Genomic DNA, 13,222 nt, shown 5'->3' on the forward strand with positions numbered 1-13,222 from the left:
CACATACCAATCCAAACTCATCTAGACATACCCAATCCAAACTTCCCTCCACATGCCAATCCAAATTTCTGTCACTTGCCAATCCAAATTTCTCTCCACATGGCCAACCGAAACTTCCCTCAACATTCCAATCGAAAATCCTCTCCACATGCCCTGGCCAAACTCCTCTCCACAAACCCAATCTAAACTTCCCTCCATATACCCAATCCAAACTAACGTCCACTTACCCAATCCAAACTCCTCTACACTTACGCAATCCAAACTCCTCTCCACATACGCAATCCGAACTCCTCTGCACATGCCCGATCCAAACTTCCCTCCACATACCCAATCCAAACTCCTCTCCACATACCCAATGAAAAATTCCCTCCTCATACCCGATCCAAACTCCTCTACACATAACCAATCTTAATTTCCCTCCACATACCCAATCCAAACTCTCTCCTCATACCCAATCAAAACTGCTCTCCAGATACCTAATCAAAACTTCCCTCCACATACCCAGTCCAATCCCCTCTCCACATACCCAATTTTACCTGCTCTCCACATACCCTATCCATACTTCCATCCAGATACCCAATCCAAACATCCCTCCACATACCCAATCTAAACTCCTCTCCACAAACCCAATCTAAACTTTCCTCCACATACCCAATCCAAACTTCCCTCCACATACCCAGTCCTATCCCCTCTCCACATACCCAATCCAAACTTCCCTCCGCATGCCCCATCCAATCTCCTCTCCACATACCAAATCCAAACTCCTCTGCACATAACCAATCCAACCTCACTCCACATACAAAATCCAAACTTCCCTGCACATACGCAAACCAAACTTCCGTCTACATACCCAGTCCAAACTCCTCTCCACATACCCAATCCAAATTTACCTCCACATACCCAGTCCAATCTCCTCCCAACATACCCAATCCAAACTCCTCTCCACATATCTTATCCAAACTCTCTCCACATATCCAATCAATACTGCTCAACACATACCCAATCGAAACCACCCTCCACATACCAAGTGCAATCTCCTCTGCACATACCCAATCCAAACTCCTCTCCACATACCCAATCCCAACTTCCATCCACATACACAATCCAATATTCCCTGCACATTCCCAATCCAAACTCCTCTCCACATTCCCAATCTAAACTTCCCTCCACGTACCCAATCCAAACTTCCCTGCTCATACCAAATCCAATCTTCACTAAACATACCCAAACAAAATTTTGCTCCACATACCCAATCCAAACTCCTCTCCACATACCCAATCCAAACTTCCGTCTACATACCCAATCCAATTTCCTCTCCACATACCCAATCCAAACTTCCGTCTACATACCCAATCCAAACTCCTCTCCACATACTCAATCCAACCTTCCCTCCACATGCCCAGTCCAATCTCCTTTCCACATACTCAATCCAAACTCCTCTCCACATAACCAATCCAACCTCTCTCCACATACCCAATCAAAACTGCTCTCCACATCCCCAATCCAAACTTCCCTCCACATAACCAGTCCAATCTCCTCTCCACATACCGAATCCAAACTTCACGCCACATAACCAATCCAAACTTACCTCCACATACCCAGTACAATCTCCTCTCCACATACACAATCCAAACCTCCATCCACATATCCAATCCAAACATCCCTCCACATACCCAATCCAAACTCCTCTCCACATACCCAGTGAAATCTTCCCTCCACATACCCAATCCAAACTCCTCTCCACATAAGCAATCGAAAATTCCCTCCACATACCCAGTCCAAACTTCTCTCCACAAACCCAATCGAAACTTCCCTCCACATACTCATTCCAATCTCCTCACCACAAACCCAATCCAAACTTCCATCCACATAACCAATTCAATCTTCCCTCCACATACCCATTCCAAACTAACCTCCACTTACCCAATCCAATCTCCTCTCCACAAACCCAATCCAAACTTCCCTCTTCATAGCCAGTCCAATCTGCTCTCCACAAACCCAATCCAAACTTCCATCCACATATCCAATCCAAACTTCCCTCCACATACCCAATCCAAACTTCCCTCTTCATAGCCAGTCCAATCTGCTCTCCACAAACCCAATCCAAACTTCCATCCAAATACCCAATCCAAACTTCCCTCAACATAGCAATCCAAACTCCTCTCCACATACCCATCGAAACTCCTCTCCACATACCCAATGCAATCATCCCTCCGCATCCCCAATCCAAACTTCCCTTCACATACCCTGTCCAATCTCCTCTCCACATACCCAATCCAAACTTCCCTCCACATATTCAGTCCAATCTCCTCTCCACATACCCAATCCAAACTCCTCTCCACATACCCAATCCAAACTCCTCTCCACACAACCGATCCAAACTTCCCTCCATATACCCAATCCAAACTCCTCTCCACATACCCAATCAAATCTTCCCTCCACATACCCAATCCAAACTCCTCTCCACAAACCCAATCTAAACTTCCCTCCACAAGCCCAATCCAAACTAACCTCCACTTACCCAATCCAAACTCCTCTCGACACACCCAATCCAAACTCCTCTCCACATACCAATCCAAACTCATCTAGACATACCCAATCCAAACTTCCCTCCACATTCCCAATCCAAACTCCTCTCGACTTACCCACTCTAAACTTCCCTCCACATACCCAATCCAAACTCCTCTCCACATACCAATCCAAGGTCATCTAGACATACCCAATCCAAACTTCCCTCCACATGCCAATCCAAACTTCTGTCACTTGCCAATCCAAATTTCTCTCCACATACCCAACCAAAACATCCATCAACATTCCAATCAAAAATCCTCTCCACATACCCTGTCCAAACACCTCTCCACATACCCAATCCGAACTCCTCTCCACATACCAAATCCAAACTTCCCTCCACATACCCATTCCAATCTCCTCTCCACATACCCAATCCAAACTCCGCTCCACAAACCCAATCCAAACTTCCATCCACATAACCAATTCAATCTTCCCTCCACATACCCATTCCAAACTAACCTCCACTTACCCAATCCAATCTCCTCTCCACAAACCCAATCCAAACTTCCCTCTTCATAGCCAGTCCAATCTGCTCTCCACAAACCCAATCCAAACTTCCATCCACATATCCAATCCAAACTTCCCTCCACATACCCAATCCAAACTTCCCTCCACATACCCAATCCAAGCTTCCTTCCTCATACACAATCCAACTCCTCTCCACTTACCCAATCCAAACTCCTCTCCACATAGCAAATCCAAACTCCTCTCCACATACCCAATCCAAACTACTCTCCACATACCCAATCCAAACTCCTCTCCACATACCCGATCAAAACTTCCATCCAGATACCCAATCCAAACTTCCCTCCACATACCTATCGAAACTCCTCTCCACATACCCAATGCAATCTTCCCTCCACATACCCAATCCAAACTTACCTCCACTTACCCAATCCAAACTCCTCTCCGCATACCCAATCCAAACTTCCATCCACATACCCAATCACAACTCCTCTACACATACCCAATCCATACTCCTCTCCACAAACCCAAATTAAACTTCCCTCCACATACCCAATCCAAACTTCCCTCCACATACCAAGTCCAATCTCCTCACATCATACCAATCCAAACTCCACTCCACATACCCTATCCAAACTCTCTACACATACCCAATCAAAATTTCCCTCCACATTACCAATCCATACTTCCATCCAGATACCCAATCCAAACTTCCCTCCACATCGCCAATCCAAACTCCTCTCCACGTACCCAATCCAAACTACTCTCCACATACCCAATCCAAACTCCTCTCCACATACCCGATCAAAACTTCCCTCCACATACCCAGTCCAAACTCCTCTCCACATACCCAATCCAAATTTACCTCCACATACCCAGTCCAATCTCCTCCCAACATACCCAATCCAAACTCCTCTCCACATATCTTATCCAAACTCTCTCCACATATCCAATCAATACTGCTCAACACATACCCAATCGAAACCACCCTCCACATACCAAGTGCAATCTCCTCTGCACATACCCACTCTAAACTTCCCTCCACATACCCAATCTATACTTCCATCCAGATACCCAATCCAAACTTCCCTCCACATCGCCAATCCAAACTCCTCTCCACGTACCCAATCCAAACTACTCTCCACATACCCAATCCAAACTCCTCTCCACATACCCGATCAAAACTTCCATCCAGATACCCAGTCCAAATTTCCCTCCACATAGCAATCCAAACTCCTCTCCACATACCCAATCCAAACTTCCCTCCACATACCCAATCCAAACTTCCATCCACATACCCAATCAAAACTCCTCTCCACATACCCAATCCAAACTTCTCTCCACATACCCAATCCAAACTTCCCTTCACATACCCTGTCCAATCTCCTCTCCACATACTCAATCAAAACTCCTCTCCACATATCCAATCCAAACTACTCTCCACATACCCAATCAAAACTTCCCTCCACATTCCCAATCCAAACTCCTCTCCACTTACCCACTCTAAACTTCCCTCCACATACCCAATCCATACTTCCATCCAGATACCCAATCCAAACTTCCCTCCACATACCCAATCCAAACTCCTCTCCACAAACCCAATCGAAACTTCCCTCCACATACCCAATCCAAACTTCCCACCACATACCCAATCCAAACTAACCTCCAGTTACCCAATCCAAACCCCTCTCCACATACCCAATCCAAACTCCTCTCCACACACCCGATCCAAACTTCCCTCCATATACCCAATCCAAACTCCTCTCCACATACCCAATCAAATCTTCCCTCCACATACCCAATCCAAACTCCACTCCACAAACCCAATCTAAACTTCCCTCCACACGCCCAATCCAAACTAACCTCCACTTACCCAATCCAAACTCCTCTCCACTCACCCAATCCAAACTCCTCTCCACATACCAACCCAAGCTCATCTAGACATACCCAATCCAAACTTCCCTCCACATTCCCAATCCAAACTCCTCTCCACTTACCCACTCTAAACTTCCCTCCACATACCCAATCCATACTTCTATCCAGATACCCAATCCAAACTTCCCTCCACATACCAAATCCAAACTCCTCTCCACATACCAATCCAAACTCATCTAGACATACCCAATCCAAACTTCCCTCCACATGCCAATCCAAACTTCTGTCACTTGCCAATCCAAATTTCTCTCCACATACCCAACCGAAACATCCATCAACATTCCAATCAAAAATCCTCTCCACATACGCTGTCCAAACTCCTCTCCACATACCCAATCCAAACTCCTCTCCACATACCAAATCCAAACTTCCCTCCACATACCCATTCCAATCTCCTCTCCACATACCCAATCCAAACTCCTCTCCACAAACCCAATCCAAACTTCCATCGAAATACCCAATTCAAACTTCCCTCCACATCCCAGTCCAAACTCCTCTCCACGTACCCAATCCAATCTCTTCTCCACATACCCAATCATAACTCATCTCCACATACCCAATCAAAACTCCTCACCATATACTGAATCTAAACTTCCCTCCGCATACCTAGTCCAATCTCCTCTCCACATATCCAATCTTAACTGCTCTCCACATACCCAATCCAAACTTCCCTCCACATACCCAATCCAAACTTCCCACCACTTACCCAATCCAAACTCCTCTCCACATACCCAATCCAAACTCCTCTCCACACACCCAATCCAAACTTCCCTCCACATACCCATTCACATCTTCCCTCCACATACCCAGTCCAAACTCCTCTCCACACACCCAATCCAAACTTCCCTCCACATACCCATTCAAATCTTCCCTCCACATACCCAGTCCAAACTCCTCTCCACAAACCCAATCCAAACTTCCCTCCACATACTCATTCCAATCTCCTCACCACAAACCCAATCCAAACTTCCATCCACATAACCAATTCAATCTTCCATCCACATACCCATTCCAAACTAACCTCCACTTACCCAATCAAAACTCCTCTCCACAAACCCAATCCAAACTTCCCTCTTCATAGCCAGTCCAATATGCTCTCCACAAACCCAATCCAAACTTCCATCCAAATACCCAATCCAAACTTCCCTCCACATAACCAATCCAAACTTCCCTCCTCATACCCAATCCAAACTCCTCTCCACTTACCCAATCCAAACTCCTCTCCACATACCCAATCCAAACTCCTCTCCATGTACCCAATCCAAACTACTCTCCACAAACCCAATCCAAACTTCCATCCACATATCCAATCCAAACTTCCCTCCACATACCCAATCCAAACTTCCCTCTTCATAGCCAGTCCAATCTGCTCTCCACAAACCCAATCCAAACTTCCATCCAAATACCCAATCCAAACTTCCCTCAACATAGCAATCCAAACTCCTCTCCACATACCCATCGAAACTCCTCTCCACATACCCAATGCAATCATCCCTCCGCATCCCCAATCCAAACTTCCCTTCACATACCCTGTCCAATCTCCTCTCCACATACTCAATCAAAACTCCTCTCCACATATCCAATCCAAAGTACTCTCCACATACCCAATCCAAACTTCCCTCCACATATTCAGTCCAATCTCCTCTCCACATACCCAATCCAAACTTCCCTCTTCATAGCCAGTCCAATCTGCTCTCCACAAACCCAATCCAAACTTCCATCCACATATCCAATCCAAACTTCCCTCCACATACCCAATCCAAACTTCCCTCCACATACCCAATCCAAGCTTCCTTCCTCATACACAATCCAACTCCTCTCCACTTACCCAATCCAAACTCCTCTCCACATAGCAAATCCAAACTCCTCTCCACATACCCAATCCAAACTACTCTCCACATACCCAATCCAAACTCCTCTCCACATACCCGATCAAAACTTCCATCCAGATACCCAATCCAAACTTCCCTCCAAATAGCAATCCAAACTCCTCTCCACATACCCAATCCAAACTTCCCTCCACATACCCAATCCAAACTTCCCTCCACATACCTATCGAAACTCCTCTCCACATACCCAATGCAATCTTCCCTCCACATACCCAATCCAAACTTACCTCCACTTACCCAATCCAAACTCCTCTCCGCATACCCAATCCAAACTTCCCTCCACATACCCAATCCAAACTTCCCTCCACATACCAAGTCCAATCTCCTCACATCATACCAATCCAAACTCCACTCCACATACCCTATCCAAACTCTCTACACATACCCAATCAAAATTTCCCTCCACATTACCAATCCATACTTCCATCCAGATACCCAATCCAAACTTCCCTCCACATCGCCAATCCAAACTCCTCTCCACGTACCCAATCCAAACTACTCTCCACATACCCAATCCAAACTCCTCTCCACATACCCGATCAAAACTTCCCTCCACATACCCAGTCCAAACTCCTCTCCACATACCCAATCCAAATTTACCTCCACATACCCAGTCCAATCTCCTCCCAACATACCCAATCCAAACTCCTCTCCACATATCTTATCCAAACTCTCTCCACATATCCAATCAATACTGCTCAACACATACCCAATCGAAACCACCCTCCACATACCAAGTGCAATCTCCTCTGCACATACCCACTCTAAACTTCCCTCCACATACCCAATCTATACTTCCATCCAGATACCCAATCCAAACTTCCCTCCACATCGCCAATCCAAACTCCTCTCCACGTACCCAATCCAAACTACTCTCCACATACCCAATCCAAACTCCTCTCCACATACCCGATCAAAACTTCCATCCAGATACCCAGTCCAAACTTCCCTCCACATAGCAATCCAAACTCCTCTCCACATACCCAATCCAAACTTCCCTCCACATACCCAATCAAAACTCCTCTCCACATACCCAATCCAAACTTCTCTCCACATACCCAATCCAAACTTCCCTTCACATACCCTGTCCAATCTCCTCTCCACATACTCAATCAAAACTCCTCTCCACATATCCAATCCAAACTACTCTCCACATACCCAATCAAAACTTCCCTCCACATTCCCAATCCAAACTCCTCTCCACTTACCCACTCTAAACTTCCCTCCACATACCCAATCCATACTTCCATCCAGATACCCAATCCAAACTTCCCTCCACATACCCAATCCAAACTCCTCTCCACAAACCCAATCGAAACTTCCCTCCACATACCCAATCCAAACTTCCCTCCACATACCCAATCCAAACTAACCTCCAGTTACCCAATCCAAACCCCTCTCCACATACCCAATCCAAACTCCTCTCCACACACCCGATCCAAACTTCCCTCCATATACCCAATCCAAACTCCTCTCCACATACCCAATCAAATCTTCCCTCCACATACCCAATCCAAACTCCTCTCCACGAACACAATCTAAACTTCCCTCCACACGCCCAATCCAAACTAACCTCCACTTACCCAATCCAAACTCCTCTCCACTCACCCAATCCAAACTCCTCTCCACATACCAACCCAAGCTCATCTAGACATACCCAATCCAAACTTCCCTCCACATTCCCAATCCAAACTCCTCTCCACTTACCCACTCTAAACTTCCCTCCACATACCCAATCCATACTTCCATCCAGATACCCAATCCAAACTTCCCTCCACATACCAAATCCAAACTCCTCTCCACATACCAATCCAAACTCATCTAGACATACCCAATCCAAACTTCCCTCCACATGCCAATCCAAACTTCTGTCACTTGCCAATCCAAATTTCTCTCCACATACCCAACCGAAACATCCATCAACATTCCAATCAAAAATCCTCTCCACATACGCTGTCCAAACTCCTCTCCACATACCCAATCCAAACTCCTCTCCACATACCAAATCCAAACTTCCCTCCGCATACCTAGTCCAATCTCCTCTCCACATATCCAATCTTAACTGCTCTCCACATACCCAATCCAAACTTCCCTCCACATACCCAATCCAAACTTCCCACCACTTACCCAATCCAAACTCCTCTCCACATACCCAATCCAAACTCCTCTCCACACACCCAATCCAAACTTCCCTCCACATACCCATTCACATCTTCCCTCCACATACCCAGTCCAAACTCCTCTCCACACACCCAATCCAAACTTCCCTCCACATACCCATTCAAATCTTCCCTCCACATACCCAGTCCAAACTCCTCTCCACAAACCCAATCCAAACTTCCCTCCACATACTCATTCCAATCTCCTCACCACAAACCCAATCCAAACTTCCATCCACATAACCAATTCAATCTTCCATCCACATACCCATTCCAAACTAACCTCCACTTACCCAATCAAAACTCCTCTCCACAAACCCAATCCAAACTTCCCTCTTCATAGCCAGTCCAATCTGCTCTCCACAAACCCAATCCAAACTTCCATCCAAATACCCAATCCAAACTTCCCTCCACATAACCAATCCAAACTTCCCTCCACATACCCAATCCAAACTTCCCTCCTCATACCCAATCCAAACTCCTCTCCACTTACCCAATCCAAACTCCTCTCCACATACCCAATCCAAACTCCTCTCCACGTACCCAATCCAAACTACTCTCCACATACCCAATCCAAACTCCTCTCCACATACCCGATCAAAACTTCCATCCAGATAGCCAATCCAAACTTCCCTCCACATAGCAATCCAAACTCCTCTCCGCATCCCCAATCCAAACTTCCCTTCACATACACTGTCCAATCTCCTCTCCACATACTCAATCAAAACTCCTCTCCACATATCCAATCCAAACTACTCTCCACATACCCAATCCAAACTTCCCTCCACATACCCAGTCCAATCTCCTCTCCACATACCCAATCCAAACTCCTCTCCACATACCCAATCCAAACTCCTCTCCACATAAGCAATCGAAAATTTCCTCCACATACCCAGTCCAAACTCCTCTCCACAAACCCAATCCAAACTTCCCTCCACATACCAATCGAATTTCATCTCCACATACCCAATCCAAACTCTGCTCCACATTCCCAATCTAAACCTTCCTCCACATACCCAATCAACACTTCCCTTCACATTGCCAATCAAAACTCCTCTCCACAAACCCAATCCAAACTTCCCTCTTCATAGCCAGTCCAATCTGCTCTCCACAAACCCAATCCAAACTTCCATCCAAATACCCAATCCAAACTTCCCTCAACATAGCAATCCAAACTCCTCTCCACATACCCATCGAAACTCCTCTCCACATACCCAATGCAATCATCCCTCCGCATCCCCAATCCAAACTTCCCTTCACATACCCTGTCCAATCTCCTCTCCACATACTCAATCAAAACTCCTCTCCACATATCCAATCCAGAGTACTCTCCACATACCCAATCCAAACTTCCCTCCACATATTCAGTCCAATCTCCTCTCCACATACCCAATCCAAACTCCTCTCCACATACCCAATCCAAACTCCTCTCCACACAACCGATCCAAACTTCCCTCCATATACCCAATCCAAACTCCTCTCCACGTACCCAATCAAATCTTCCCTCCACATACCCAATCCAAACTCCTCTCCACAAACCCAATCTAAACTTCCCTCCACAAGCCCAATCCAAACTAACCTCCACTTACCCAATCCAAACTCCTCTCGACACACCCAATCCAAACTCCTCTCCACATACCAATCCAAACTCATCTAGACATACCCAATCCAAACTTCCCTCCACATTCCCAATCCAAACTCCTCTCGACTTACCCACTCTAAACTTCCCTCCACATACCCAATCCAAACTCCTCTCCACATACCAATCCAAAGTCATCTAGACATACCCAATCCAAACTTCCCTCCACATGCCAATCCAAACTTCTGTCACTTGCCAATCCAAATTTCTCTCCACATACCCAACCAAAACATCCATCAACATTCCAATCAAAAATCCTCTCCACATACCCTGTCCAAACACCTCTCCACATACCCAATCCGAACTCCTCTCCACATACCAAATCCAAACTTCCCTCCACATACCCATTCCAATCTCCTCTCCACATACCCAATCCAAACTCCGCTCCACAAACCCAATCCAAACTTCCATCCACATAACCAATTCAATCTTCCCTCCACATACCCATTCCAAACTAACCTCCACTTACCCAATCCAATCTCCTCTCCACAAACCCAATCCAAACTTCCCTCTTCATAGCCAGTCCAATCTGCTCTCCACAAACCCAATCCAAACTTCCATCCACATATCCAATCCAAACTTCCCTCCACATACCCAATCCAAACTTCCCTCTTCATAGCCAGTCCAATCTGCTCTCCACAAACCCAATCCAAACTTCCATCCAAATACCCAATCCAAACTTCCCTCAACATAGCAATCCAAACTCCTCTCCACATACCCATCGAAACTCCTCTCCACATACCCAATGCAATCATCCCTCCGCATCCCCAAACCAAACTTCCCTTCACATACCCTGTCCAATCTCCTCTCCACATACTCAATCAAAACTCCTCTCCACATATCCAATCCAAAGTACTCTCCACATACCCAATCCAAACTTCCCTCCACATATTCAGTCCAATCTCCTCTCCACATACCCAATCCAAACTTCCCTCTTCATAGCCAGTCCAATCTGCTCTCCACAAACCCAATCCAAACTTCCATCCACATATCCAATCCAAACTTCCCTCCACATACCCAATCCAAACTTCCCTCCACATACCCAATCCAAGCTTCCTTCCTCATACACAATCCAACTCCTCTCCACTTACCCAATCCAAACTCCTCTCCACATAGCAAATCCAAACTCCTCTCCACATACCCAATCCAAACTACTCTCCACATACCCAATCCAAACTCCTCTCCACATACCCGATCAAAACTTCCATCCAGATACCCAATCCAAACTTCCCTCCAAATAGCAATCCAAACTCCTCTCCACATACCCAATCCAAACTTCCCTCCACATACCCAATCCAAACTTCCCTCCACATACCTATCGAAACTCCTCTCCACATACCCAATGCAATCTTCCCTCCACATACCCAATCCAAACTTACCTCCACTTACCCAATCCAAACTCCTCTCCGCATACCCAATCCAAACTTCCATCCACATACCCAATCACAACTCCTCTACACATACCCAATCCATACTCCTCTCCACAAACCCAAATTAAACTTCCCTCCACATACCCAATCCAAACTTCCCTCCACATACCAAGTCCAAACTCCTCACATCATACCAATCCAAACTCCACTCCACATACCCTATCCAAACTCTCTACACATACCCAATCAAAATTTCCCTCCACATTACCAATCCATACTTCCATCCAGATACCCAATCCAAACTTCCCTCCACATCGCCAATCCAAACTCCTCTCCACGTACCCAATCCAAACTACTCTCCACATACCCAATCCAAACTCCTCTCCACATACCCGATCAAAACTTCCCTCCACATACCCAGTCCAAACTCCTCTCCACATACCCAATCCAAATTTACCTCCACATACCCAGTCCAATCTCCTCCCAACATACCCAATCCAAACTCCTCTCCACATATCTTATCCAAACTCTCTCCACATATCCAATCAATACTGCTCAACACATACCCAATCGAAACCACCCTCCACATACCAAGTGCAATCTCCTCTGCACATACCCACTCTAAACTTCCCTCCACATACCCAATCTATACTTCCATCCAGATACCCAATCCAAACTTCCCTCCACATCGCCAATCCAAACTCCTCTCCACGTACCCAATCCAAACTACTCTCCACATACCCAATCCAAACTCCTCTCCACATACCCGATCAAAACTTCCATCCAGATACCCAGTCCAAACTTCCCTCCACATAGCAATCCAAACTCCTCTCCACATACCCAATCCAAACTTCCCTCCACATACCCAATCCAAACTTCCATCCACATACCCAATCAAAACTCCTCTCCACATACCCAGTCCAAACTCCTCTCCACAAACCCAATCCAAACTTCCCTCCACATACTCATTCCAATCTCCTCACCACAAACCCAATCCAAACTTCCATCCACATAACCAATTCAATCTTCCATCCACATACCCATTCCAAACTAACCTCCACTTACCCAATCAAAACTCCTCTCCACAAACCCAATCCAAACTTCCCTCTTCATAGCCAGTCCAATATGCTCTCCACAAACCCAATCCAAACTTCCATCCAAATACCCAATCCAAACTTCCCTCCACATAACCAA

The sequence above is a fragment of the Hemitrygon akajei genome, chromosome 22 (assembly GCF_048418815.1).
Source record: "Hemitrygon akajei chromosome 22, sHemAka1.3, whole genome shotgun sequence".
Taxonomy (NCBI): Eukaryota; Metazoa; Chordata; class Chondrichthyes; order Myliobatiformes; family Dasyatidae; genus Hemitrygon; species Hemitrygon akajei.